This window comes from Hemitrygon akajei, chromosome 14 (assembly GCF_048418815.1).
Source record: "Hemitrygon akajei chromosome 14, sHemAka1.3, whole genome shotgun sequence".
NCBI classification, from domain to species: Eukaryota; Metazoa; Chordata; class Chondrichthyes; order Myliobatiformes; family Dasyatidae; genus Hemitrygon; species Hemitrygon akajei.
Genome location: NC_133137.1, coordinates 105,744,648 through 105,771,746, shown reverse-complemented (window position 1 = coordinate 105,771,746; position 27,099 = coordinate 105,744,648). Strand labels below are relative to the sequence as shown.

At 45.8% G+C, this 27,099-nt stretch overlaps 1 long non-coding RNA gene across 1 annotated transcript in view; it reads right to left on the bottom strand.

Moving 5' to 3' along the window:
* Positions 1 to 27,099, bottom strand: part of LOC140738885 (uncharacterized) — a 257,097-nt gene that overhangs the window by 7,238 nt on the left and 222,760 nt on the right. Inside the window, exon 4 of the long non-coding RNA XR_012101475.1 lies at positions 2,428 to 2,544. This is a non-coding gene — a long non-coding RNA (uncharacterized lncRNA). The remainder of the gene's footprint in view (positions 1 to 2,427; positions 2,545 to 27,099) is intronic.

Below are 27,099 nucleotides of genomic sequence, written 5' to 3'. Positions count from 1 at the left end.
ATATTGATACAGCAATGAGCTGTGAAACTGAATAATCCCCTTTGGGACAGTGCAGTGCTAACCAGGTGGCAAAGTATGTGTGAATGGCCTTCTTCTGTTTCTTTATGAATAGCCTCCTCCTGTTCCTGTATGAATGGCCTCCCCGTTCCTGTATGAATAGCCTCCTCCTGTTCCTGTATGAATGGCCTCCCCGTTCCTGTATGAATGGCCTCCTCCTGTTCCTGTATGAATGGCCTCCTCCTCAAACATAAATTCTGCAAGGATTCCCACTTTAAATGGCAACACCAAAGAGAGAAGATTAATTTAAACATAAAATGACCTCCAGCAAAATTATAATCAGAAGTAATTACTTCTTGCAACATTCTGCCAAACATAATTTGCCATTTCAGGACTCAGACCTGTCAGAACAAGGAGAGGAGGTTCAGCAGAAAGCTCCACTCCCTGAAAATCCTTTGCCATTCTTGGCTACGTGATCTCAGCAGCTGTTCGTGATGCTGAGCGTGACTGCAGCCTGGATGGGGAGTCACGCACGCTGGTGTAGGCGGGTAATTGTCCTGCTCATTACACCACCCTTGCTCATGTTCCGCTCCTGTTTGGAAAATGTTTTTATTTGTACCTTGGGAAACAGTGTAAAAGAGTGAAAGGATTCTCTGGCTCATTAACAGGCTGTGACAAGAGCACTGATTGTTTGCTGAGGCCTTCTTTATAGCAGATGACAGAGCAGTTTAGGACAAGACACAAGGAGGGTGAATTTGTGGATAACCAGAAAGATGATTCATACAGACCAAGGAATTGATTGTGGACGTCAGGAAGGGGAAGTCAAGGGAAGTCACACCAGTTCTCTTTGAGGGATCGGCAGTGGAAAGGCTGAGCAGTTTCAAGTTGCTGGGTGTCAACACCTCTGAAAATCTGTCCTGGGCCCAGCATATTGATGTAATTACAAAGAAGACATGACAGCGGCTATATTTCATTGAAAGTTTGAGGAGACTTGGTGTCACACCAAAGACACACACAATTTTCTACAGATGTACTATGGAGAGTATACTAACTGGTTGCATCGCCGTCTGGTATGGACGGTTCACGGCACAGGATCTGAAAAAGCTGCAGATAGTTGTATACTTCATATGGAAGTTCTTTTGCCATAGTGACACAGAGATATTTGGCAGGATTAGAAGCTGTTGCTGGTCAAGCCTGCTCTGTCATTCAGTATTAGAACTGATTCTTAACCTCAACTATAAGTTCCTGCCCAATCCCCAGTTACCCAGACATCCCATCAAAAAAAAAACTTTACAGTTAATTGAACTGTGCACCCTTTCTACAGAGCACACACTTATCCATTTTCAGCTGATCCCACCTCACAAGTGGGGGGGGGGAGGGTTGATGCTTGTGCATGGGAGGGGTGGGGGGGGGTCTTTGGAGTTCTAACATTTCTGTCCTTTAGAGTCTTTTTCTGTTTTGTGGATGCATGTGAAGAGGGAGAATTTCAGGTTGTATACTGTATACATTCTCTGATATTAAATTGATTATTTTCCATTTGTGCCACTGGTAGCACACCAGCTTCTGCCTCCACACAGCCACTTTGGAGATAAATTAGATTTAGTTCAAATGTCATATATTCACCACCTTTTGAAGTGACTATAACCTGTCTGGCATTTCCACGTTGTGTGTCATGTTAAACAGGCCTGTATGAACCCTGTTGCCACTATCTTACTCCTAGCATTGATAGTGCTTTATAACTGAGTTAGTCTCTATTTTTGCTCTGAGCATCTTGTACTAATACTGAGGTAAAAGGAGTTAGTAATTAGCTGATTATGCCACATAGAATTTTTTCCAAACACTAACAGGTATCTATCAGGATTTATGCACCTGTGAACCTCCCCCAGCTTTCTTCATCTAACCCCACCAACAAATATTTAAGTTGCCTTCATCCTTCCCTGTTTCTCTGACTTTACTCTTTCCATGCCTTTCCTCTGAATTATTCACAGCACTAGTGAGTTCCACGTTTTAACCACTCTTTGGAAGAAGGTGTTTCCCCATTGTTCTGACAGGATTTATCAGCAAATCATAAATGGGAGAAGGTCTGCAGATGCAGGAACTTCAGAGCAAGGCACACAAAATGCTGGAGGAACTCAGCGAGTCAGGTAGCATCTGTGGAAAAGAATAAGTTTCAGGCCAAGACACTTCTTCAGGGCTGTCCTGACCTGCTGAGTTTTGCCAGCATTTTGTGTGTGTTGCTTAGGATTTATCAACAGATTGTCTTACAACTATGGCCTATTAAATATCCATTTCAGATGACCACTCAGTCTTCATGACATCCATCAAATCAATCTTCACACTTCTCAAAACACAAGCGATCAAAACTGTTGAAAAGCTTTCAGTTTTGGCATAATTCTCAGTTTATTGCACTAGATTTGGTTCTGGACTCACCTTATTTAATGTTATATCTGTCCTTCTGGAATCTTGCTTTTTACTGGTGATGTATGTTTCAAACACTTATCTACAGCTGTAGATAGAATTTAACTGTGTCTTCTCCTTCTGAACTCCCTGTTTTAAAATAAAGATATATTTATTGCAACATGTTCAGGAATGAACAATCATGAGGAATCTTGGCAGTGTAAATAATGTGAAGTTGTTTCAAACAGTTGACAGTTCAGTGCCCTGAGAGCACAGATTTACAATTGTAGGTGGAAGTTGAGGAGACTACCTTTAAGCTGCAAGTTCCTCCCACATGGATTGCAATGGATGAAGGTGAGGTGGGGAAGAATCAGCAATAACCTTCACTGGGATAAAGGTCAGAAAAGAAATGAAGAAACTGCCAGCATCTCGATGGATGGACATGGGAGTGTAACAATTCTGTTCTTTCTAAATTCTGCCAGCAACACAAAAGGCTGAATGCTCCAGGATTCTCTGAGCAATTGCTTCAAGATAAACTATGATTATCGTTAACACAACAAATCATAGTATGGTTACTTATTTAGGCTTTTCTGATAGTACCTTCCAAATTAGCAGATTCTGCTACCAAGAAAGACAGAGGCAACATAGGCATGGGAACACCATCATCTACAGGCTGATGTCCTTCAAGGTGCACATCATCCTGACATGGAGATATACACCCAGTTGCCACACTACTACGTACCAATAAAGTGGCCACTGACTGTATGTTCATGGTCTACTGCTGCTGTAGCGCATTCACCTCAAGGTTCAATGTGTATGCATTCAGAGATGCTCTTCTGCTCACTTCTGTAACACATAGTTGTTTGAGTTACTGCCCGCTTCCTGTCAGCTTGAACCAGTCTGGCCATTCTCCACAGACCTCTCTCATTAACAAGGCGATTTCACCACAGAACTGCCGCTCACTGGATGTGTTTTTTTTTTGCACCATTCTCTATGAAAACATACTGTACATTCCAAAACCAAAAGCTGTGGATGAACCAGGAGGTTTGAAATCTACTGAGGTCTACATCTGTGGCATTTACGTCTGGTGATCTGGGTTTGTATAAGAAAAACAGGCATGAATTCAAAGGCCCATCTCAAGAGCCAAGAAACAATCCTGGGAGAGGTTAGTGGTGACATCAGATGCACGTCAGCTCTGACAGGGTCTGCAAGCCATTCTTACTATAAACCAAAATCCAACATCATGAATGGCAGAGATGTTTCATGACCAGGGAGCTCAATGCCTTTTGTGCTCACTTTGAAATGGCGAATAAAACCACAGCTATAAGGATCCCTGCAGCATCCGATGACCCTGTGATCTCTCTCTTGGAGACCGACATCAGGCAGTCTTTCAAGAGGGTGAACCTCACAAGGCAGCAGGGCCCGATGGAATACCTGGTAAGGTTCTGAAAACCTGTGCCAACCAACTGGTGGGAATATTCAAAGACATTTTGACAGACAGACAGACATACTTTATTGATCCCGAGGGAAATTGGGTTTCGTTACAGTCGCACCAAGAATAGTGTAGAAATATAGCAATATAAAACCATAAATAATTAAATAATAATAAGTAAATAATGCCAAGTGGAAATTAGTCCAGGACCAGCCTATTGGCTCAGGGTGTCTGACACTCCAAGGGAGGAGTTGTAAAGTTTGATAGCCACAGGCAGGAATGACTTCCTATGACGCTCAGTGTTGCATCTCGGTGGAATCTCGGTTCAACCTCTCACTGCTACAGTTGGAAGTTCCCACCTGCTTAAAACGACAACAATTATACCAGTACCAAGAAGATTAGGGTGAGCTGCCTCAATGACTGTTGTCCAGCAGAACTTACATCTACGATGATGAAATGCTTTGAGAGGTTGGTCATTTCTAGACTGAACTCCTGCCGCAGCAAGAACCTGGACCCATTGCAATTTGCCTATCACCACAATGGGTCTACAGCAGATACAACCTCAAGACTCTCCACGCAGCCTTGGATCACCTGGACAGTACAAATATCCATGTCAGGGTGCTGTTTATTGATTATAGCTCAGCATTTAATGCCATCATTCCTACAGTGCTGATCGAAAAGCTACAGAATCTGGGCCTCTGTACCCCCCCTCTGCAATTGGATCCTCAGCTTCCTAACTGGAATTCCACAATCTGTGCAGATTGGAAATAACATCTCCACCTGCTGACGATCAACACTCGTGCACCTCAGGGGTGTGTGCTTAGCCCACTGCTCTACTCCCTTTATACACATGACTGTGTGGCTAGGCATAGCTCAAATACCATCTATAAATTAGCTGATGATACAACCATTGTTGGTAGAATCTCAGACGGTGGTGAGGGGTCGTACAGGAGCGAGATAAGCCAGCTAGTTGAGTGGTGTCAGACAACAACCTTGCATTCAATGTCAGTAAGATGAAAGAGCTGATTGTGGAATTCAGGAAGGGTAAGACGAAGGAACACGTACCAATCCTCATAGAGGGATCAGAAGTGGAGAGAGTGAGCAGTTTCAGTTTCCTGGGTGTCAAGATCTCTGAGGACCTAACCTGGTCCCAACATATTGATGCAGCTATAAAGAAGGCAAGAGAGCGGCTATCTATCATTAGGAGTTTGTCAACTAAAACGAAAACTTCTACAAATGTTCTGTGGAGGGCATTCTGACAGGCTGCATCACCATCTGGTACGGTGGGAGGGGGGAGGGGACTACTGTAAAAGATCAAAGTTGCAGAAACATGTAGAATTAGTCAGCCCCATGGTGGGTATCAGCATCCGTAGTATCCAAAACACCTTCGAGGAGCGGTGCCTTAAGAAGGTCCCCCAGGACACGCATTCCTCTCATTGTTACCATCGGGAAGGAGGTACAGAAGCCCAAAGGCACAAACTCAGTGATTCAGGAACAGCTTCTTCCCCTCTGCCATCAGGGAGGGGGTACAGGAGCCCAAAGGCACACACTCAGTGATTCAGGAACAGCTTCTTCCCCTCTGCCATCAGGGAGGGGGTACAGGAGCCTGAAGACACACACTCAACGATTCAGGAACAGCTTCTTCCCCTCTGCCATCAGGGAGGAGGTACAGGAGCCTGAAGACACACACTCAACGATTCAGGAACAGCTTCTTCCCCTCTGCCATCAGGGAGGAGGTACAGGAGCCCAAAGGCACACACTCAGTGATTCAGGAACAGCTTCTTCCCCTCTGCCATCAGGTAGGGAGTACAGGAGCCCAAAGGCACACACTCAGTGATTCAGGAACAGCTTCTTCCCCTCTGCCATCAGGTAGGGGGTACAGGAGCCCAAAGGCACACACTCAGTGATTCAGGAACAGCTTCTTCCCCTCTGCCATCAGGGAGGGGGTACAGGAGCCTGAAGACACACACTCAACGATTCAGGAACAGCTTCTTCCCCTCTGCCATCAGGTAGGAGGTACAGAAGCCCAAAGGCACAAACTCAGTGATTCAGGAACAGCTTCTTCCCCTCTGCCATCAGGGAGGAGGTACAGAAGCCCAAAGGAACAAACTCAGTGATTCAGGAACAGCTTCTTCCCCTCTGCCATCAGGGAGGAGGTACAGGAGCCCAAAGGCACAAACTCAGTGATTCAGGAACAGCTTCTTCCCCTCTGCCATCAGGGAGGAGGTACAGGAGCCCAAAGGCTCACACTCAGTGATTCAGGAACAGCTTCTTCCCCTCTGCCATCAGGTAGGAGGTACAGAAGCCCAAAGGCACAAACTCAGTGATTCAGGAACAGCTTCTTCCCCTCTGCCATCAGGGAGGAGGTACAGAAGCCCAAAGGAACAAACTCAGTGATTCAGGAACAGCTTCTTCCCCTCTGCCATCAGGGAGGAGGTACAGGAGCCCAAAGGCACACACTCAGTGATTCAGGAACAGCTTCTTCCCCTCTGCCATCAGGGAGGAGGTACAGGAGCCTGAAGACACACACTCAGTGATTCAGGAACAGGTTCTTCCCCTCTGCCATCAGGGAGGGAGTACAGGAGCCCAAAGGCACAAACTCAGTGATTCAGGAACAGCTTCTTCCCCTCTGCCATCAGGGAGGAGGTACAGGAGCCCAAAGGCACACACTCAGTGATTCAGGAACAGCTTCTTCCCCTCTGCCATCAGGGAGGAGGTACAGGAGCCTGAAGACACACACTCAGCGATTCAGGAACAGCTTCTTCCCCTCTGCCATCAGGGAGGAGGTACAGGAGCCCAAAGGCACAAACTCAGTGATTCAGGAACAGCTTCTTCCCCTCTGCCATCAGGGAGGGGGTACAGGAGCCCAAAGGCACACACTCAGTGATTCAGGAACAGCTTCTTCCCCTCTGCCATCAGGGAGGAGGTACAGGAGCCTGAAGACACACACTCAGTGATTCAGGAACAGCTTCTTCCCCTCTGCCATCAGGGAGGAGTACAGGAGCCCAAAGGCACACACTCAGCGATTCAGGAACAGCTTCTTCCCCTCTGCCATCTGATTTACTATCTCACTTTTTTCATAGATATTATTTCTGTTATTTTGTGCTATTTATTTTAACAACCATTTAATAGACATATTATACCTACTTAAATTCAATTTTTTCCTTTATATTTATTTATCATGTATTCATTGGCCTACTGCCATAAAGTTTTGGGCCAAGATGTGTCTCAGCCTGAAACATCAACTGTTTACTCATTTCCAGTATGTTGCCTGACCTGCTGAATTCCTCCAACATTTTCACCATACCTGCATGCTTTAATGCATCGAGCTGTTGCTGCGTGATTGGCTAATTAAATATTTGCATTAATGACCAGGTGTACAGCTGTACCTAATAATGTGGCCACTGAGTGTATCTCTGATCTTTCCAAACTGTTGAGTCTAAATCCTAGAGATCCCTACCCAAGGGCACTGTGAGCGAACCTTTACGGAAGGAGCTCACTGCCACCTTCTCAGGAGTAATTAGGAATGAAAAAAATGATACTTTCCTTGCCAGCATGACCACATTCTAAATCAGCAAATTTAATTTACAAGCGGTTCATGGACTAAGTGGTACAGTGCACTTATGCCCATTACACATTTGATTTACAATCAGAATCAGAATCAGGTTTATTATCACCAGCATGTGACGTGTAATCTGTTAACTTAGCAGCAGCAGTTCAATGCAATACATAATCTAGCAGAGAGAGAAAAATAATAAATAAAATAAAACATAATAATAAATAAACAAGTAAATCAATTAAGTGTATTGAATAGATTTTTAAACATGTGCAAAAAACAGAAATACTGTATATTAAAAAAAAGTGAGGTAGTGTCCAAAGCTTCAATTTCCATTTAGGAATCGGATGGCAGAGGGGAAGAAGCTGTTCCTGAATCACTGAGAGTGTGCCTTCATGCTTCTGTACCTCCTACCTGATGGTAACAGTGAGAAAAGGGCATGCCCTGGGTGCTGGAGGTCCTTAATAATGGATGCTGCCTTTCTGAGACACCGCTCCCTGAAGATGTCCTGAGTACTTTGTAGGCTAGTGCCCAAGATGGAGTCGACTAGATTTACAACCTTCTGCAGCTTCATTCAGTCCTGTGCAGTAACCCCTCCATACCAGATAGTGATACAGCCTGTCAGAATGCTCTCCACGGTACACCATAGAAATTTTTGAGTGTATCTGTTGACATGCCAAATCTCTTCAAATTAATGAAGTATAGCCGCTGTCTTGTCTTCTTTATGACTACATCGATATGTTGGGATCAGGTTAGATCCTCAGAGATCTTGACACCCAGGAACTTGAAGCTGCTCACTCTCTCCACTTCTGATCCCTCTATGGGGATTGATATGTGCTCCTTTGTCTTACCATTCCTGAAGTCCACAATCAGCTCTTTTGTCTTACTGATGTTGAGTGCCAGGTTGTTGCTGCAGCACCATTCCACTAGTTGGCATATCTCACTCCTGTATGCCCTCTTGTCACCACAGTTCATGGACTAAGTGGTACAGTGCACTCATACTACACCAGTTTTGACCTCTACACATGCTGAGCCATACACTGTGTTCTGACTGCTCTGGGACTGCTCTGTGGCAGAAATCTAACCCAGCTGAGATTTGTAGAACCACAAAACTGAAACTTGACCACAGCAACACCCATTCACTGTGAAATGCTGAAACATTCAGTGGAATGCAAATACAGTCTAACCAAGCTGATGCACCATCAATAACTCACGCTGAGACTTAGGAAGCGAGATATCGGCTTTTATTGACTGGAAGAATAAACAACACTACATCCGGGGGAAAATGAGGGAGAGCAGCAGCCCACAGTCGCCTTTATACAGGGGTCTGTGGGAGGAGCCACAGGAGCAGTCAGCAGGGTCTGTGGGAGGAGCCACAGGAGCAGTCAGACAGGTATATCTAGTTCACCACATTCACCCCCCCTTTGTTTAAAAAAAGTCCCCAAGTATATTTACAGGTTAAGTCTATCAGGTGGTCGAATCGTACGAGATGCCCGGTACATGAGCGTCGTGAGGAGTCTGGGTGTGGCACGGTGTGTGCGGTGTCACCTCGGGTACAGGGTTCATAGTTACCGTGGAATGTTCGGGGTAGTGGTCTGCTGCTCCGGCGGGCGCCAGGTCGCGGACAGAGACCGTGTCCTCCCGCCCATCAGGCAAGACCACGTAGGCATACTGGGGATTAGCATGCAGGAGGTGAACCCTCTCGACCAGCGGGGAGTACTTATTACTCCTCGCATGTTTACGTAGCAGCACTGGCCCCGGGGACGTCAGCCAAACTGGTAGGGTGGTCCCAGTGACAGACTTCCTGGGAAAAGAGAATAGGCGTTCATGAGGGGTGGCATTAGTGGACGTACACAACAGGGAGCGGATAGAGTGGAGTGCCTCAGGGAGGACCTCCTGCCATCGGGAGACCGGCAACCCTTTTGACTTAAGGGCTAAAAGTGTGGCCTTCCACACTGTGGCATTCTCCCTCTCCACCTGGCCATTCCCCCGGGGATTATAACTCGTGGTTCGACTAGTAGCAATGCCCCTAGCTAGCAGGAACCGGCGCAACTCATCACTCATAAAGGAGGACCCTCTATCACTGTGGACATAGCAGGGATATCCGAACAGAGTGAAGAGCTGGCGCAGGGCTTTTATGACGGACGTGGTAGTAGTGTCGGGGCAGGGAACGGCAAAGGGGAATCGCGAGTACTCGTCAATAATACTGAGAAAATAGACATTGCGGTCGGTGGAGGGAAGGGGGCCCTTAAAGTCAACACTCAGTCGCTCAAAAGGGCGGGTGGCCTTGACAAGCTGCGCAGTGTCAGGACGGTAGAAGTGCGGTTTGCACTCAGCGCAGATCTGGCAGTCCCTGGTCATCGTCCTGATGTCCTCCAGGGAGTACGGCAGGTTCCGGGCTTTAATGAAATGGTAAAATCGGGTGACCCCCGGATGGCAAAGATGGGCATGAAGGGCATACAGCTGGTCGAGCTGTGCGCTAGCACACGCTCCCTGGGATAGGGCATCAGAGGGTTCATTGAGCCTGCCAGGCCGGTACAGGATATCATAGTTGTAGGTGGAGAGTTCTATTCTCCATCGCAAAATTTTATCATTTTTGATTTTGCCCCGCTGTTGGTTGCTGAACATGAACGCAACCGAGCGCTGGTTGATCAGCAAGGTGAACCTTTTGCCAGTGAGATAGTGCCTCCAGTGCCTAATAGCTTCCACTATGGCCTGGGCTTCTTTCTCCACCGCGGAGTGCCGAAGTTCAGAGCCTTGAAGGGTACGAGAAAAAAACGCCACTGGTCTGCTTTCTTGATTGAGGGTAGCAGCCAGCGTGACGTCAGAGGCGTCACTCTCTACTTGGAAGGGAATGGTCTCGTCCACCGCATGCATCGTTGCTTTGGCAATGTCCCCTTTAATGCAGCTGAAGGCCGCGCGGGCCTCGGCAGAGAGGGGAAAAGTGGTAGACCTGACCAGGGGGCGGGCCTTGTCTGCGTAATGGGGGACCCATTGGGCGTAATAGGAAAAAAAACCCAGGCACCGCCGGAGGGCCTTGAGAGTGGTGGGAAGAGGGAGTTCTAACAGGGGGCACATACGGTTGGGATCAGGGCCAATGACCCCATTCTCCACGACATACCCAAGGATAGCGAGTCGTGTGGTTCTGAACACACACTTGTCCTTGTTATAAGTGAGGTTCAAAGCTTCGGCCACTTGGAAAAATCGTTGGAGGTTGGCGTCGTGATCCGACCAGTCGCGACCACAGATGGTGATGTTATCTAGATAGGGAAATGTGGCCTTCAGTTTGTACTGGTCCACCATCCGGTCCATCTCCCTCTGGAAGACTGAGACCCCATTTGTGACACCAAATGGGACGCGCAGGAAGTGATAGAGCCTGCCACCTGCCTCGAAGGCGGTGTACGGGTGGTCCTCTGGGCGGATGGGGAGCTGGTGATAAGCGGATTTCAGATCTATTGTCGAGTACACCTTGTACTGAGCTATCTGGTTGACCATATCCGCGATGCGGGGTAGGGGGTACGCGTCAAGCTGCGTGAATCTATTGATGGTCTGGCTATAGTCCACAACCATCCTATTTTTCTGCCCAGTCCGAACAACGACCACCTGGGACCGCCATGGGCTTGTGCTCGGCTCAATGATCCCCTCCCCGAGCAGCCGCTGCACCTCTGAATGAATAAAGGCCCTGTCCCCTGCGCTGTACCTCCTGCTTTTAGTCGCCACCGGTTTACAGTCGGGGGTCAGGTTGGTGAACAGCGATGGGGGAGGGATCTTGAGGGTGGAGAGGCTGCAAGTAGTGTCAGTAGCACAGCTATCGGCATGGTGCTGGGCGGGATGTGTGGTTCGGCGTGTATGTGCGTGTGGTAACGGAGTATATGGCGAAGTCCCACCAAACTGAGGATTCCTGACAGTGAGTGGTGGGAGGGGCCCGTCATATGCCATAGTCACACTTTTGAGATGGCTCTGGAAGTCGAGCCCCAACAGCACAGGTGCGCACAGTCGAGGCATGACCAGGAACGCAAAGTTCCGATATTCTGTGCCCTGCACCACCAATGTCGCTACACAACCCACCCGGATGTCTGTGGAATGCGACCCAGAAGCCAAGGTGATCTTCTGACGTGCCGGCCGTGTCACGAGTCCACAGCGTTGCACTGTGGCCGGGTCAATAAAACTCTCAGTGCTGCCCGTGTCAAACAGGCAGCTAGTCCTGTGTCCCTCCACCAGGATGTCCATCATTGACCTTGCGAGCTGGTGCGGAGCGCTTTGATAGAGGGTCACGGTAGCCAGCGTTGAACGGGGCGAGTCGGGGGCGGGGCCTGGTGACGCCGGCAAAGATGGCCGCTCACATCTGGGCATGCAAGATGGCAGCTCCCAGGTCGCACACGGGTAGGCAGGGGCGGGGCATGGTGATGCCGGCAAAGATGGTTGTCCACATCCGGGCATGCAAGATGGCGGCTCCCAGGTCGCACACGGGTAGGTAGGGGCGGGGCATGGTGACGCCGGCAAAGATGGTTGTCCACATCCGGGCATGCAAAATGGCGGTCCCCAGGTCTCAGATGCAGCGCTGCTCGACCCCGGGCGCGGTTTAGATTTACAGACCTTGGCGAAATGGCCCTTCTTCCCGCAGCTGGAACAAGTCGCTTCGCGAGCCGGGCAGCTGTTTCTGGAATGTTTCTGAAGCCCACAAAAGTAACAGAGTTTTATGCCTGGCGAATTCGAGGAGTTCGTGATACCGCGACTGGCAGCGGCGTTGGCGAATTTGCTCGGAACCGGGGAATCGCGCGGCTGGACCGCCTCGGCGTACAGCTGTGCAGCCTCCAACGTATCAGCCGTCTCTATCGCTGAGCGTAAGGTAAGATCAGCTTTTTCCAGCAGCCGCTGGCGCAAATACACTGACCTGACTCCGGTCACAAAAGCGTCTCGGACCAAGAGTTCCGCATGCTGTTCCGCTGTGAGCGTTTTGCAGTCACAAGTCCGCACGAGTGCCTGTAGAGCTCGGAGAAATTCAGCAGTCGACTCCGTAGGCCGCTGTTTTCGTGTTGCCAAGCGATGCCGGGCATAAACTGCGTTCACCGGCCGCAGGTACTGTCTTTTGAGGGCGTCAAGCGCCCCCTCGTAGGTCGAGAGGTCCCTGATGAATGAATAAACTTTTGGGGCGACCCTCGAGAGGAGAAGTCTGAGCCTAACAGCTGAGTCGGTGGCACGAACCTCCTCCAAGTATGATTGGAAGCATACAAGCCAGTGTTCAAAGGCAAGAGCTGCTTCAGGGTCTTGGGGGTCCAAATCTAAGCGTTCTGGGCGTAAAACGGTTTCCATGTTTTAACTTCCAGTCAATAAAATTGATGCACCATCAATAACTCACGCTGAGACTTAGGAAGCGAGATATCGGCTTTTATTGACTGGAAGAATAAACAACACTACATCCTGGGGAAAATGAGGGAGAGCAGCAGCCCACAGTCGCCTTTATACAGGGGTCTGTGGGAGGAGCCACAGGAGCAGTCAGACAGGTATATCTAGTTCACCACACAAGCTCACTCATTCACTGTGCTACAAATGAAATTCACAATGCCATGAGGGAGATCTACATTAGCTGAGACCCACAATATGATGTAACCGAAATCTAACTAAATGACCACATCTGGTACACATTGACCGACAATTAGACAAGCTGAGATACCCACTACAGCTACAGCACAACTGAAATACAACCAAATACCCACATCTGGGACACATTGACCAGCAATTAGAAATACTCACGACACCACAACTGAAATACAACTTTGCCAGGGCACTCACTACCCCACGATGCAAATCTAAACGTCCATTATCACATGAGCAAAATGCCAATATTCTGTGACATTCACCTGAAATCTACTTGTGCTGAGAAAGGACAGAAATCAGACGAAAGGGAGATAATATCGATCAGATGGTCAGATGGGCAAAGCAATAACTGGAGAAATTTAATCCTGATAATTATGACCTGATGCATTTTGGAAGAACCAACAAGGATAGAACAGACACAAGGAATAGTAGGCCCCTAGGAATTATTGTGGAACAGAGGAACCTTGAAGGTGGAGAAGACTGACTTGCTGAGCTCCTCCAGTATTTTGTGTGTGCTGCTTTGGAATTCCAGCATCTGCAAGTTTTCTTGTGTTTATGGGATATTTGCCTTGACTAACCAGGACACATAGTATAACACAGAGAGGTTATACTATGATAGGAGTACATTAGAGCTATTGCAGAGGAGATTCACCAGCATGCTGTCTGGAATGTTTCAGTCTTGGTGAGAGAATGGATTAATTGGATTTCTTTTCTTTGAAGCACAACAAGTTAATAAGGAACCCAATGAAGGTACACAAAATTATGAGGGGAATGGACTGGATTGACTATATAAATTTTCCCTCATAGCAGAGGTATCTAACACAAGAGGGCACTGGTTTAGGACAAAAGGTACGAGGTTCAGAAGGAATCTAAGGAAGAACCTTTTCTCCAGAGAACAATTGGCATCTGGAATTTATTAACAGAGGTATGACCTGTTACAATATTTAATACATTTTGAGATAAGCACTTGAATCACCAAGACATCAAAGGCTATGGACCAAATTCTGGCAAATAGATTTAGAAAAGATGGGTATATTATGATCATGGAGGAGAAGGTGTAGCGAAGGTCTGTTTCTATGCTTTATAAGACACTTATATATGAGACACTTACCATACATAACATGTCCTGATATTCACTATAGGTCATTGAAATGTAACACCGCAAAGACATTCTCTATGGCCCAGTGGATATCTAAACATGTTTAACTACACATTATCCAACTGATGCTAAACATTCAGAGGCATTCTCTACACCAGAACTCAAATATAATCAGGCTGATATTCACTAAAACAGAAATGAAATTCAACACACAGACATTTGTATTGGAATGACGTAAAAGGAACAATATTGAAACAATTATGGCATGATGGAAAATAACCATGTGGACACTTTCCCTGTATTAGACTGAAACCAAATCACCCTGAGGCAGTCTGTGTGACATATCTGAGAACTAACCCCACTGAGACACTCATTACGACGTAACTGGAATCCAACCAGAATGAGGCAGTCACTTTGGCATGACTGAAATACAGCCATACTGACATTAATTACGAAACATCTAAAATCAAATCATACAGGGACACTAATATACCACAGTATTATCTCCCGAGACTGAGACAGGATTAAAACGTAACCATATTGAGACAGACACCGCGATATGACTGAACTCTAAGTATGCTGTTGCATGAAGACCATACGGAGCAATACTGTCACAGTCACCATGACAGAACGGCAATCGCTGCACCATGACTGAAATTAGCCGTGTCGACACACTTGATCACCACGACTGAAATTAGCTGTGTCGATACACTCGATCACCACGACTGAAATTAGCCGTGTCAACACACTCGATCACCACGACTGAAATTAGCCATGTCGACACACTTGATCACCACGACTGAAATTAGCTGTGTCGATACACTCGATCACCACGACTGAAATTAGCCGTGTCGACACACTCGATCACCACGACTGAAATTAGCCGTGTCAACACACTCGATCACCACGACTGAAATTAGCCATGTCGACACACTTGATCACCACGACTGAAATTAGCTGTGTCGACACACTCGATCACCATGACTGAAGTTAGCCATGTTGACACACTCGACCACCATGACTGAAATCTAGCTGTGCTGACACACTCACAAACCATGACTGAAATCTAAATGTGCTGACACACTTACAAACCACGATTGAAATCTAGCCATAAGGACATACTCACTCACTATGACTAAAATCTAACCGTGTCGACATATTCACTGACCATGACTGAAATCCAACCATACTGACACACTCACTGACCATGACTGAAATCTAGCTGTGTCGACACACTCACTACAGTGTTCTGAGGACCAAATACCAAATTCCAGATCTCTGAACACGAATGTTCAGTAGAGTAAGGTTTCTAGGAATGTGGAGTTACATAACTGGGCAGTGTGTGCTGAAGGCATGAAGGGTTATGGGGAGAAGGCAAGAGCTTGAGGCTGAGAGGAAAATTGGATCAGCCATGATGAAATAGCGGAGCAGACTTGATGGGCCAAATGGCCTAATTGTGCACCTATATCTTATGGTGTGGAGTTGGTGGATCCAAATGTAGATCTATGTGGGTGAAGGAAATGGACATACACGTGAGCGTCCAGTGGAGAGCTGAAGGCATGGTAGAGGGGACTGAGGATTGGACCTGTGTGTCCAAATGGCAATAGAGCGGCGCTCATTTCTTAAATACAACACTAGCTGTCTAGTGGGAGGAAAACCATACAACTGCATTTAGTCTTCACAAACTGCACATTTCCAGACATTTAACCCTCCACTTCCAGTTATCCAGACATCAGGCAGGGCTCGACCAGGCACTGATTTAATTCCTTGAATAACCATCCTTTTCAGTAAGTCTGGGTTAAACTGGGTCCCATTTTTCCATTCCAGAAAGGCCATGCACTAAGAATGGCATTTTCACAAACTATTAACAGTTTGCTCTCCATAATGTATTGCCCAGGCTTGCGAATCTAGCCAGCTCAGATACAACGTCTACGGTCAACCCTGACTGCCGTATGCCTCACTCACTCAGTACAATTTACTGAGACACTCCACAATCAATATTTATTCCAGAGGCTGCCCTCTGGTTTAAGGTCCTGGCTTGGGTAAGGTCAACTGCCCACTTCTCCACTTGTAATATTTATGCCAGTATTTCAGTTCTGGGAAGAGGATGGATAAATTGGGTCTATTTATTCTTGGAGAACAAGCTGACAGGGAATGATGGACGTATGAGGGCAAAGATAGGACTGACTCTGGGATACTTTCTCTCAATGCCAGGGTGTCTAAATCCAGACAGTGTGGATTAGCATAAGAATTAGAGGTTTGGCAGTGATCTGAAGGAGAACATTTTTTGTTCTCAGAGTGTAACCACAGTTTGAAACACTTTGCCTGAATCTCAAATTCCTCAGATAGTGTGTGGGGTGGAGGAGACCTTACGCCATTTAAGAAGCACAGGAGACAGAAGGCTATGGACTACATGCTGAAAAAAGGAATTAGTGTAGATAGGTATTTGACAGACACTTGACACAATGGGCCGAAGAGCCCAGTTCAGTTGTCTGTGACTCTATTAGTCACTCAACGTAGCATCACTTAAATCAATCACAGCATTGTGCTACCATTGAAATCTAATCTTGCAAAAAAAGTTGGTTCAACTGAAATCCAAGCATCCATGACACAACCAAACCTAAAACATAGCATACACAAAGGCTGAAAATATAACCTGTTCTTTTGAGAACAAGTTTGGTGATCCCATTAGATGTGCTGCACAGACCTGTCAAGAGAAAAGGAAAAGAAGGGATCACTTTTATATACCTTAATCCCACAAGAGTTTTCAGAGCTCCACACTCCTATCTCCAGTTCTCCACACACCAGTATGTTGGCAGCCTACGGTTTTCTAAAGCAGTGGTGACAGATTTGTGACCTTCTGGGTTCAGAGCTGTAGCCGCACTCTGCCTGGACAGCTCCGATCATGGAATTTAAAGTCACGTACACTCTGAATTCCACTGCATCTATATCTTTCCAGGTATCACCAGTTGGCACAACTTGCATTTCACAGTTTCTTGTTTGCTAAGGCATCAGGCAAGTCACTGATGCTCACTACTGAAGGAAAACTGAGTGAGCACATGAATTGCAAACTTTGCAAGCTTTCTGGAAGTTCTGAGACTAATAGTTTACCCTCACGTGACACTTCAGAATGTGGAGTTGACTAAATCAGAAAGACCATAATCCCCTGAAAAAACTTCTCTTGATTAATAAGATCATAAGTCATAGGAGTAAAATTAGGCCAATTGGCCCATCAAGTCTGATCTGTCATTCTACTATGGCTGATTTATTATCCATCTCAACCCCTTTCAGCTGCCTTCTCCCAGTAACTTTTGACATCCTTACTAATCAAGAACCTATCATTCTCTACTGTACCCAATGACTTGGCCTCCACAGCCGTCTATGGCAATGATTTCCACAGATTCACCACCCACTGGCTAAAGACCTTTTTCCTCATTTCCATTATAAAGGAACATCCTTTATAGATTATTAAGGGATTGGACAAGATAGAGGCAGGAAATATGTTCCAGATGCTGGGAGAGTCCAGTACCAGAGGGCATGGTTTGAGAATAAGGGGTAGGTCATTTAGGACAGAGTTAAGGAAAAACTTCTTCTCCCAGAGAGTTGTGGGGTTCTGGAATGCACTGCCTTGGAAGGCAGTGGAGGCCAATTCTCTGGATGCTTTCAAGAAGGAGCTAGATAGGTATCTTATGGATAGGGGAATCAAGGGAGATGGGGACAAGGCAGGAACCGGGTATTGATAGTAGATGATCAGCCATGATCTCAGAATGGCGGTGCAGGCTTGAAGGGCTGAATGGTCTACTGCACCTATTGTCTATTGTCTATTATCCTTCTCTTCTTAGGCTGTGTCCTCTGGTCTGAAACTCCCTCACTATTGGAAACATCCTTGCTGGATCCACTCTATCTTTCAATATTTAATGAGATTCCTCCCCCCCTTCTAAACTCCAGTGAGAACAGCCCAGAACCAACAAACTGTTCATATGTTAACTCTTTCATTCCCGGGATCATTCTCTTTACCCTTCATGGTTTGTATCCAAAGGGTTTACAATTGGGCACTTTGTGTTGACTACAGTATTTTAGCTAACATTCCACCTCCTTGGCTTCTGAAAAAGTCCTTCTAAATACAGTGAGCCACTACTACATAGATTGTAGTGGGCATAGTGTGGAACAACATCAGAGTCCTAAGTACGTAATTACAACGAGAGCTACTGCCCCAATGGGAAGCTGAATGCCTCTTGATATGCCAATGGAACAGAAATCTTGGTGTGCACAGAATTAGGCATAAACCAAATTTCTCTGTAATTAATCTGTTATATGAAAGTCAGTGACAGGGTGGGAGTGGGCTGCTAGAGGCTATAGCAATTGGCATAGCTCTTTGGGGTTTGTCCTATAAGTAAAATTCTCTTCAAATACCATTTGCAGCTCATGTGGGGAAAGCAGTTTAGTGATTTGGATACTCTGGTGTTAAGTGGAAGGTTATGCCTCCTGAGGAGAGCCATGAGATTGGTCTGAAGCAACCTCCTGTTGTCTCTGCTCAAAGCCGGTTATTCCTAATGGAAATTCCATGCCAGCTGCATGCCTCTCGCTGTATTTTGTCCAATATTTACTGTTCTCATATTGTCTACTGCTGTTCTGCATTACAATAGTGATTTCTTTAGAGTAGTCATAAGACTATGTTTTATGAATTCTTAATTTTACATATGATGCAATTTTTGTTTAATTTTAATTAATGAAGCCAAATGTATAATTCAACACCAGTAGGGATCATCTTGTGCTTTTACTTACCAACTTCCATCTTTTCAGGCTCCTGCTCTCTATTTTGGAAGAGTGAGATATTTGAAAACCCAAATTGTTTTCGACTGAAAACTAATTCCAGAAATTAGGCAAAGGGTACTCTTGAGATCAATTGAGGCAACAATTCCCTCTGCCTGTGTGACTCTGGGCATATAAGACACTCAAAGCAAGCCAAGAAAGAGGGACCACTTGCAGCAGACGAGCTTAAAGCTGTTCATTCATGATCCACAAAGGGTTAAGCTGATATTTTCTTTCTACAATGAACGCCAGATCTTCAAAGAACCTCTCACATGTTGTAGCTCTGATTTCCCAGCAGGCATAGCAGAATGGAGACACCAGATCAGATGATTAACAACAGCCAATACCCTCTCTGTCAGCAGTTAATGGCTGCCTTCACTCAGTGTAAATGACTCCCACAGGAAGTTGGAAACCTCTGTGTGCCTGAAATAATGAATGTCATTTGTGAACACTCTCTCATTTAGAGGAGTCTTCAGTTTATTAAAAGCATTTTCTTGGAGCCTGAGACCCTTTAAAAAAGGTGCAGCATAGAGCCTGACTGACTGGTTGCTCAGCCAAGAGTAACATAGAAACACAGAAGACCTACAACACAATACAGGCCGTTCGGCCCACAAAGTTGTGCTGAACATGTCCCTACCTTAGAAATTACTAGGCTTACCCATAGCCCTCTATTTTACTAAGCTCCATGTACCTATCAAAAAGTCTCTTAAAAGACTCTATCATATCCGCCTCCACCACTGTTGCCGGCAGCCCATTCCATGCACTCACCACTCTCTGCGTAAAAAACTTACCCCTGACATCTCCTCTGTACCTACTCCCCAGCACCTTAAACCTGTGTCCTCTTGTAGCAACCATTTTAGCCCCGGGAAAAAGCCTCTGATGATCCACGTGATCAATGCCTCTCATCATCTTATACACCTCTATCAGGTCACCTCTCATCCTCCGTCCAGAGAAAAGGCTGAGTTCACTCAACCTATTCTTATAAGGCATGCTCCCCAATCCAGACAACATCCTTGTAAATCTCCTCTGCACCCTTTCTATGGCTTCCACATCCTTCCCGTAGTGAGGCGACCAGAACTGAGCACAGTACTCCAAGTGGGGTCTGACCAGGGTCCTATATAGCTGCAACACGGCAACTGCAACATGGCTCCTAAACTCAATTCCATGATTGATGAAGGCTAATGCACTGTATGCCTTCTTAACCACAGAGTCAACCTGAGCAGCTGCTTTGGACTCGGATCCCAAGATCCCTCTGATCCTCCACACTGCCAAGAGTCTTACCATTAATACTATATTCTGCCATCATATTTGACCTACCAAAATGAACCACCTCACGCTTATCTGGGTTGAGCTCCATCTGCCAATTCTCAGCCCAGTTTTGCATCCTATCAATGTCCCGCTGTACTGATGATATTATCCCTAATTAAAGGAGCATCACAAAGACTATACTTGCTTGCAGACTGAGAATGCAGTGAAGCCGTTATGTTATAACATCAAAACTGTTTGAAGTTTTATCCAGAATTCTGCAGCTGCTAGATTGAGACACTCGTCCTAACAAAAGAGCTTAGGCAATTGGGGCCAGTATTTCTTGGAGTTTAGAAAAATGAAGGAAAGCCTTATTCAAACATACAAGATCCAGTGGAGCTTGACAGGGTGGATGTGTTGAAATTTTCGCTAGTGGATGAGTCATGAACAAGGGAACATAGATACAAAATAAGGAAAGCATTTAAAATGGAGATGTATAAATCCATTCCTCTTCCCACCCTGTCTCTTGCAAAAATGCCATCCCCTTCTCGCAATTCATCCGTCTCCGCCGCATCTGCTCTCAGGATGAGGCTTTTCATTCCAGGACGAAGGAGATGTCTTCCTTTTTTAAACAAAGGGGCTTCCCTTCGTCCACCATTAACTCTGCTCTCAAACGCATCTCTCCCATTTCCCGCACATTTGCCCTCACGCCATCCACCTGCCACCCCACTTGGGATAGTGTTCACCTTGTCCTCACCTACCACCCCACCAGCCTCCGGGTCCAACATATAATTCTCTGTAACTTCCGCCACTTCCAACAGGAGCCCATACCAAGCACATCTTTCCCTTCCCCCCTCTTTCTGCTTTCCGTAGGGATCACTCCCTACGCGACTCCCTTGTCATTGGTACACCCCATCCCTTCCCACCGATCTCCCTCCTGGCACTTATCCTTGTAAGCAGAACAAGTGCTACACTTGCCCTTACACTTCCTCCCTCACCACCATTCAGGGCTCCAGACAGTCCTTCCAGGTGAGGCGACACTTCACCTGTGAGTTGGCTGATGTGGTATACTGCATCCGGTGCTCCGGTGTGGTCTTTTATATATTGGTGAGACCCGACGCAGACTGGGAGACCGTTTTGCTGAACACCTACGCTCGGTCCACCAGAGAAAGCAGGATCTCCCAGTGGCCACACATTTTAATTCCACGTCCCATTCCCATTCTGATATGTCAATCCATGGCCTCCTCTACTGTCGAGATGAAGCCACACTCAGGTTGGAGGAACAACACCTTATATACCGGCTGGGTAGCCTCCAACCTGATGGCATGAACATTGACTTCTCTAACTTCCATTAGTGCCCCTGCTCCCCTTCTTACCCCATCCCTGATATATTTAGCTTTTTTCCCCCTCCCCTTTTCTATCTCTCTCTGCCTGTTCTCCACCTCCCTCTGGTGCACCCCTCCCCCTTTCTTTCTCCCTAGGTCTCCCGTCCCATGATCCTTTCCCTTCTCCAGCTCCATATCCCTTTTGCCAATCACCTTTCCAGCTCTTAGCTTCACCCCACCCCCCTCCGGTCTTTTCCTATCTTTTCACATTTCCCCTTCACCCTCCTACTTTCAAATCTCTTACTCTTTCCTTTCAGTTAGTCCTGACGAAGGGTCTCAATTGTAGGCCGTATCTTGGGTAATGATGAGTCTGACTACAGAAAGGAAATTAAGAACCTGGTGGCATGGTGCGAAGACAATAACCTATCCCTCAACGTCAGCAAGACGAAGGAATTGGTTGTTGACTTCAGAAGGAGTAGTGGACTGCACAACCCCATCTACATCGGTGGTGCACAGGTGGAGCGGGTCAAAAGCTTTAAGTTCCTCAGGGTGAATATCACAAATGACCTGACATGGTCTAACCAAGCAGAGTCCACTGCCAAGAAGGCCCACCAGCACCTTTACTGAGAAAGCTGAAGAAATTTGGCCTGTCCCCTAAAACCCTCACTTATTTTTATAGGTGCACCGTAGAAAGCATTCTTCTAGGGTGCATCACAACCTGGTATGGAAGTTGTCCTGTCCAAGACCGGAAGAAGCTGCAGAAGATCGTGAACATAGCCCAGCACATCACACAAACCAATCTTCCATCCTTGGACTCACTTTACACTGCATGCTGTCGAAGCAGTGCTGCCAGGATAATCAAGGACACGACCCACACAGCCAACACACTTTTTGTCCCTCTTCCCTCCGGGAGAAGGTTCAGGAGCATGAAGATTGGTATGGCCAGATTTGGGAACAGCTTCTTTCCAGCTGTGATAAGACTGCTGAACGGATCCTGACCCGTATCTGGGCCGTACCTTCCAAATATCCGGACCCGACTTGCACTACCTTACTTTCCCTTTTCTATTTTCTAATTATGATTTATAATTTAAATTGTTATTATATTTACTTCGATTTGTATTTCAGGGAGCACGAAGCGCAGAATCAAATATCGCTGTGATAATTGTACACGCTAGTATCAATTGTTTGGTGACAATAAAAGTAAAGTAAAGCCCAAAACATCAACAGTGCTTCTCCCTATAGATGCTGCCTGGCCTGCTGCGTTCCACCAGCATTTTGTGTGTGTTGCTTGTACAAATCTCTGAATTGTTTCCCAGGGTGGTAGTGTGAACATCAAAGAATTGAAGGTCATTGGAATTGGCACAGAAGAGGAGTTAATGCCAGCACAGATCAGCCATGACCACTGAATAGCAAGCTATTTTAATAGAAGAACAGAACTGAGCGTGGATTTAGGAAATAAAAATCATCCTTGATTTGCAAATTAATTCTTTGAAGATCTTATTAGTGAAATAGATTGGGGAATCAGAGGATGTGGTGTATTTTGTTTTTCAAAGGCTTTCAATAAGGTCCTACGTAGAGGTTAGACAACAAGGTTATACCTTATGAAGTTGTGTAATATACTGATATGGATTGAGAACTGACTATTGGACAGGACATAAAGACTGAACTAACCATTTCTTTCTCAGATTGGCAAGTTGTAATCAGTGAGTGCCTTCGGATTGGTGCTTGCACCCTAAATATTGACAATCTAGCTCCACATTTGCTGACTACACTGTCCTAGGTGAGACAAGAAAGGATGCAAAGAATCTCAGTGCTTCAGGAACAGCTTCTTCCCGTCCACAGCAGAATTCTGAGTGGACAATGAACACTTCTGTGATATTTTCCCCTCTCCTTCTGCACTACATATTTAATTTATTTTTTAATAAATACTTCTTATTGTAATCTATAATTTTTATTATTGTGCATTGCAATGACCTGCTGCTCCAAAACAACAGATTTCATGACATATGCCAGTGATATTAAACCTGATTCTGAACAACTGCTTGAAAATATAATGTGAAAAATGATGAAGCCATCTACTTTGACACACAGAACAGAAAAGCAGAGTGTTTGTTAAAGGGAGAGAGACTGGGTAATGTTAATATTTGACTAGCCCTAGATGTGCTTATACACAAAGTCACTGGAATCCAACATGCTGGCATGGCACATGATCAAGAAGGCAAAGGGCCTGTTGGTTTTTATGATGAAAGGGTCTGGGTAAAGGATTAGTAATATCTAGCTACAATTAAGTAAGGTCTAGGTGAGGCTACATCTGGAACATTGTGTACAGTTTGGACAAACTTTCATTGGAGAAAGTTTATTTGTTTGATTTCTCAGTTAAAGAGGGTCATTTTGTGAGAAAGGGCAGAGTGGGTTGGGCTCTAAGAATGAGATGACTTCATTAAAACATATAAAAACAATTCAGAAGTAGATTGACATGCTAGATGCCAAGGAGATGTTCCCATTGTGAAAGAACCTAAAAGGTAGAAAATAGAACAGTGCAGCACAGAACAGGCCTTTTTCTCCATGGTGCCCATGGCAACCAGGATTCTGACTTAAACTGTTCCCATCTGCCATTCATCCATTTCCTCCCTGCCTGTCCAAATGAATGTTAAATGTTACTATTGTACCTGCTTCTACCACTTTCCCCAGCAGTACATTCCAGGCACCCATCACTCAATGTGTAAACCTAGCTGACATCGTTTCACAATGAGGCTATCACCACTGAGTTGGGGAGGAATGTTTCTCTCAGGGTGTGGTGAACCTTTGCAGCTTTCCACCACCAGGGGGTAGAGAGGCTGAATGAGTAAATATAGGACCATAAGACATAGGAGCAGAATTAGGCCATCTGGCCCATCAAGTCTGCTCTGCCATTCAATCATGGCTGATCTTTTTTTTCCTCCTCAACCCCATTTCCCGGCATTCTCCTTGTAACCTTTGATGCCATATCCAATCAAGAACCTATCAATCACTGCCTTAAATACACCCAACATCCTGGCCTCCACAGCTGCACATGGCAACAAATTCACCACCTTTTGGCAAAAGGAATTTCTCCACATCTCTGTTTTGAAAGGGTGCCCCTCTATCCTGAGGCTGTGCCCTCCTGTCCTAGACTCTCCCACCATGGGAAACATCCTTTCCACATCAACACTGTCTAGGCCTTTCAACATTTGAAAGGTTTCAATGAGATTCCCCCCTCCCCCCTCATCCTTCTGAATTCCCAAGTCCCTCTGTATTTCAGATTTTTGGATTGTCTCCCCATTTAGAAAATAGTCCACACATTTACTTCCACTACCAAAGTGCATGACCATGCATTTTCCAACATTATATTTCATTTGCCACTTTCTTGCCCATTGTCCTAATCTGTATAAGTCCTTCTGCATCCTACCTTGTTTCCTCAACACTACCTGCCCCTCCACCAATCTTCATATCATAGAACATAGAAATCTACAGCACATTATAGGCCCTTCAGCCCACAATGTTGTGCCAACCATGTAACTTATTCTAGAAACTGCCTAGAATTTCCCTACCACATAGCCCTCTATTTTTCTAAGTTCCATGTACCTATCTAAGAGTTTCTTAAAAGACCCTATCATAACCACCTCTACCACAGTCACTGGCAGTGCATTGCATGCACCCACCACTCTCTGCGTGAAAAACTTACCCCTGACATCCCCTCGTTACCTATTTCCAAGCACCTTAAAACTATGCCCCTTCATGTTAGCCATTTCAGCCCTGGGAAAAAGCTTCTGGCTATCCACATGATCAATGCCTCTCATTATCTTATATAGCTCTATCAGGTCACCTCTCATCCTCCATCGCTCCAAGGAGAAAAGGCCAAGTTCACTCAACCTGTTCTCATAAGGCTCCAATCCAGGCAACATCCTTGTAAATCTCTTCTGCACCCTTTCTATGGCTTCCACATCCTTCCTGTGGTGAGGTGACCAGTACTCCAAGTGGGGTCTGACCAGGATCCTATATAGCTGTAACATTACCTCACGGCTCCCGAACTCAATCCCACGGTTGATGAAGGCTAACATACCATATGCCTTCTTAACAACACCGTCAACCTTCGTAGCAGCTTTGAGTGCCTTTTAACATGGACCCCAAGATATCTCAGATCCTCCACACTGCCAAGAGTCTTACCATTTATATTGTATTCTGTCTTCAAATTTGACCTACTGAAATGAACCACTTCACACTTATCTGGGTTGATCTCCATCTGGCCCTTCTCAGCCTAGTTCTGCATCCTATCGATGTCCTACTTAACCTCTGACAACCCTCCAGACTACCCACAACACCTCCAACCTTTGTGTCATCAGCAAATTTACTGACTCACCCTTCTACTTCTTCATCCAGGTCACAAAATTACTAAGGGTCGCAGAACAGATCCCTGTGGAACACCACTGGTCACCATCCTCCATGCAGAATTCAAACCATCTACAATCGCTCTTTGCCTTCTGTGGACAAGCCAGTTCTGGATCCACAAAGCAAGGTCTCCTTGGATCCCATTCCTCCTTACTTTCTGAGGGAGCCTTGCATGGGAAACCTTACCAAATACCTTGCTGAAATCCATAAAAACTACACCCACTGCTCTACCTTCATCCATGTGTTTTGTTACATCCTCAAATAATTCAATCAGGTTCGTAAGGCATGACCTGCCCTTGACAAAGCCATGCTGACTATCCCTAATCAGACTGTGTCTCTCCAAATGCTCATAAATCCTGCCTCTCAGGATCTTCTCCAACAACTTGCCCACCACTGAAGTCAGACTCACTGGTCTATAATTTCTTGTGTTATCTCCACTCCCTTTCTTGAACAAAGGAACAACATTTGCAACCCTCTAATCCTCTGGTACTTCTCCTGTCCCTATAGATGACAGAAAGGTCATCACAAGAGGCTCAGTAATCTCCTACCTCACTTCCCACAGTAGCCTGGGGTCTCTCTCATCTGGTCCCAGTGACTTACCTAACTTAATGCTTTTCAAAAGCTCCTGCACATCCTTTTTCTTAATGTCTATATGCTCAAGTATTTTAGTCCACTGTAAATCATCCCCACAATTGTCAAGGTCTTTTTCCCTGGTGAATATTTAAGTATTTATTAAGTAGCTTCGCTTCCTCCTCTGACTCCATGGACACATTTCCACTATTGCAGCCGATTGGTCCTATTCTCACCCGGCTCATCCTCTTGCTCTTCACATACTTGTGGAATGCCTTGGGGCTTTCCTTAATCCTGCCCACCAATGCCTTCTCATGGCCTCTTCTGGCTCTCCTAATTCCATTCTTAAGCTCCTTCCTAGCAACCTTGTAATTTTCTAGAGCTCTAAGAGTACCTAATTTCCAAAACCTTTCATAAGCTTTTCTTCTTCACTAGATTTTCTACATAATTTGTACACCATGGTTCTTTAACTCTACCATCCTTTCCCTGCCTCAATGGAACGCACCTATGTAGAAATCCATGCAAATGTTCCCTAAACATCTGCTACATTTCTGCCATGCATTTCCCTGAGAACATCTGCTCCAAATTTATGTTCACAAGTTCCTGCCTAATAGCATCATATTTCCTCCCAAACCCCATTAAATGTTTTTCCAAATTGTTT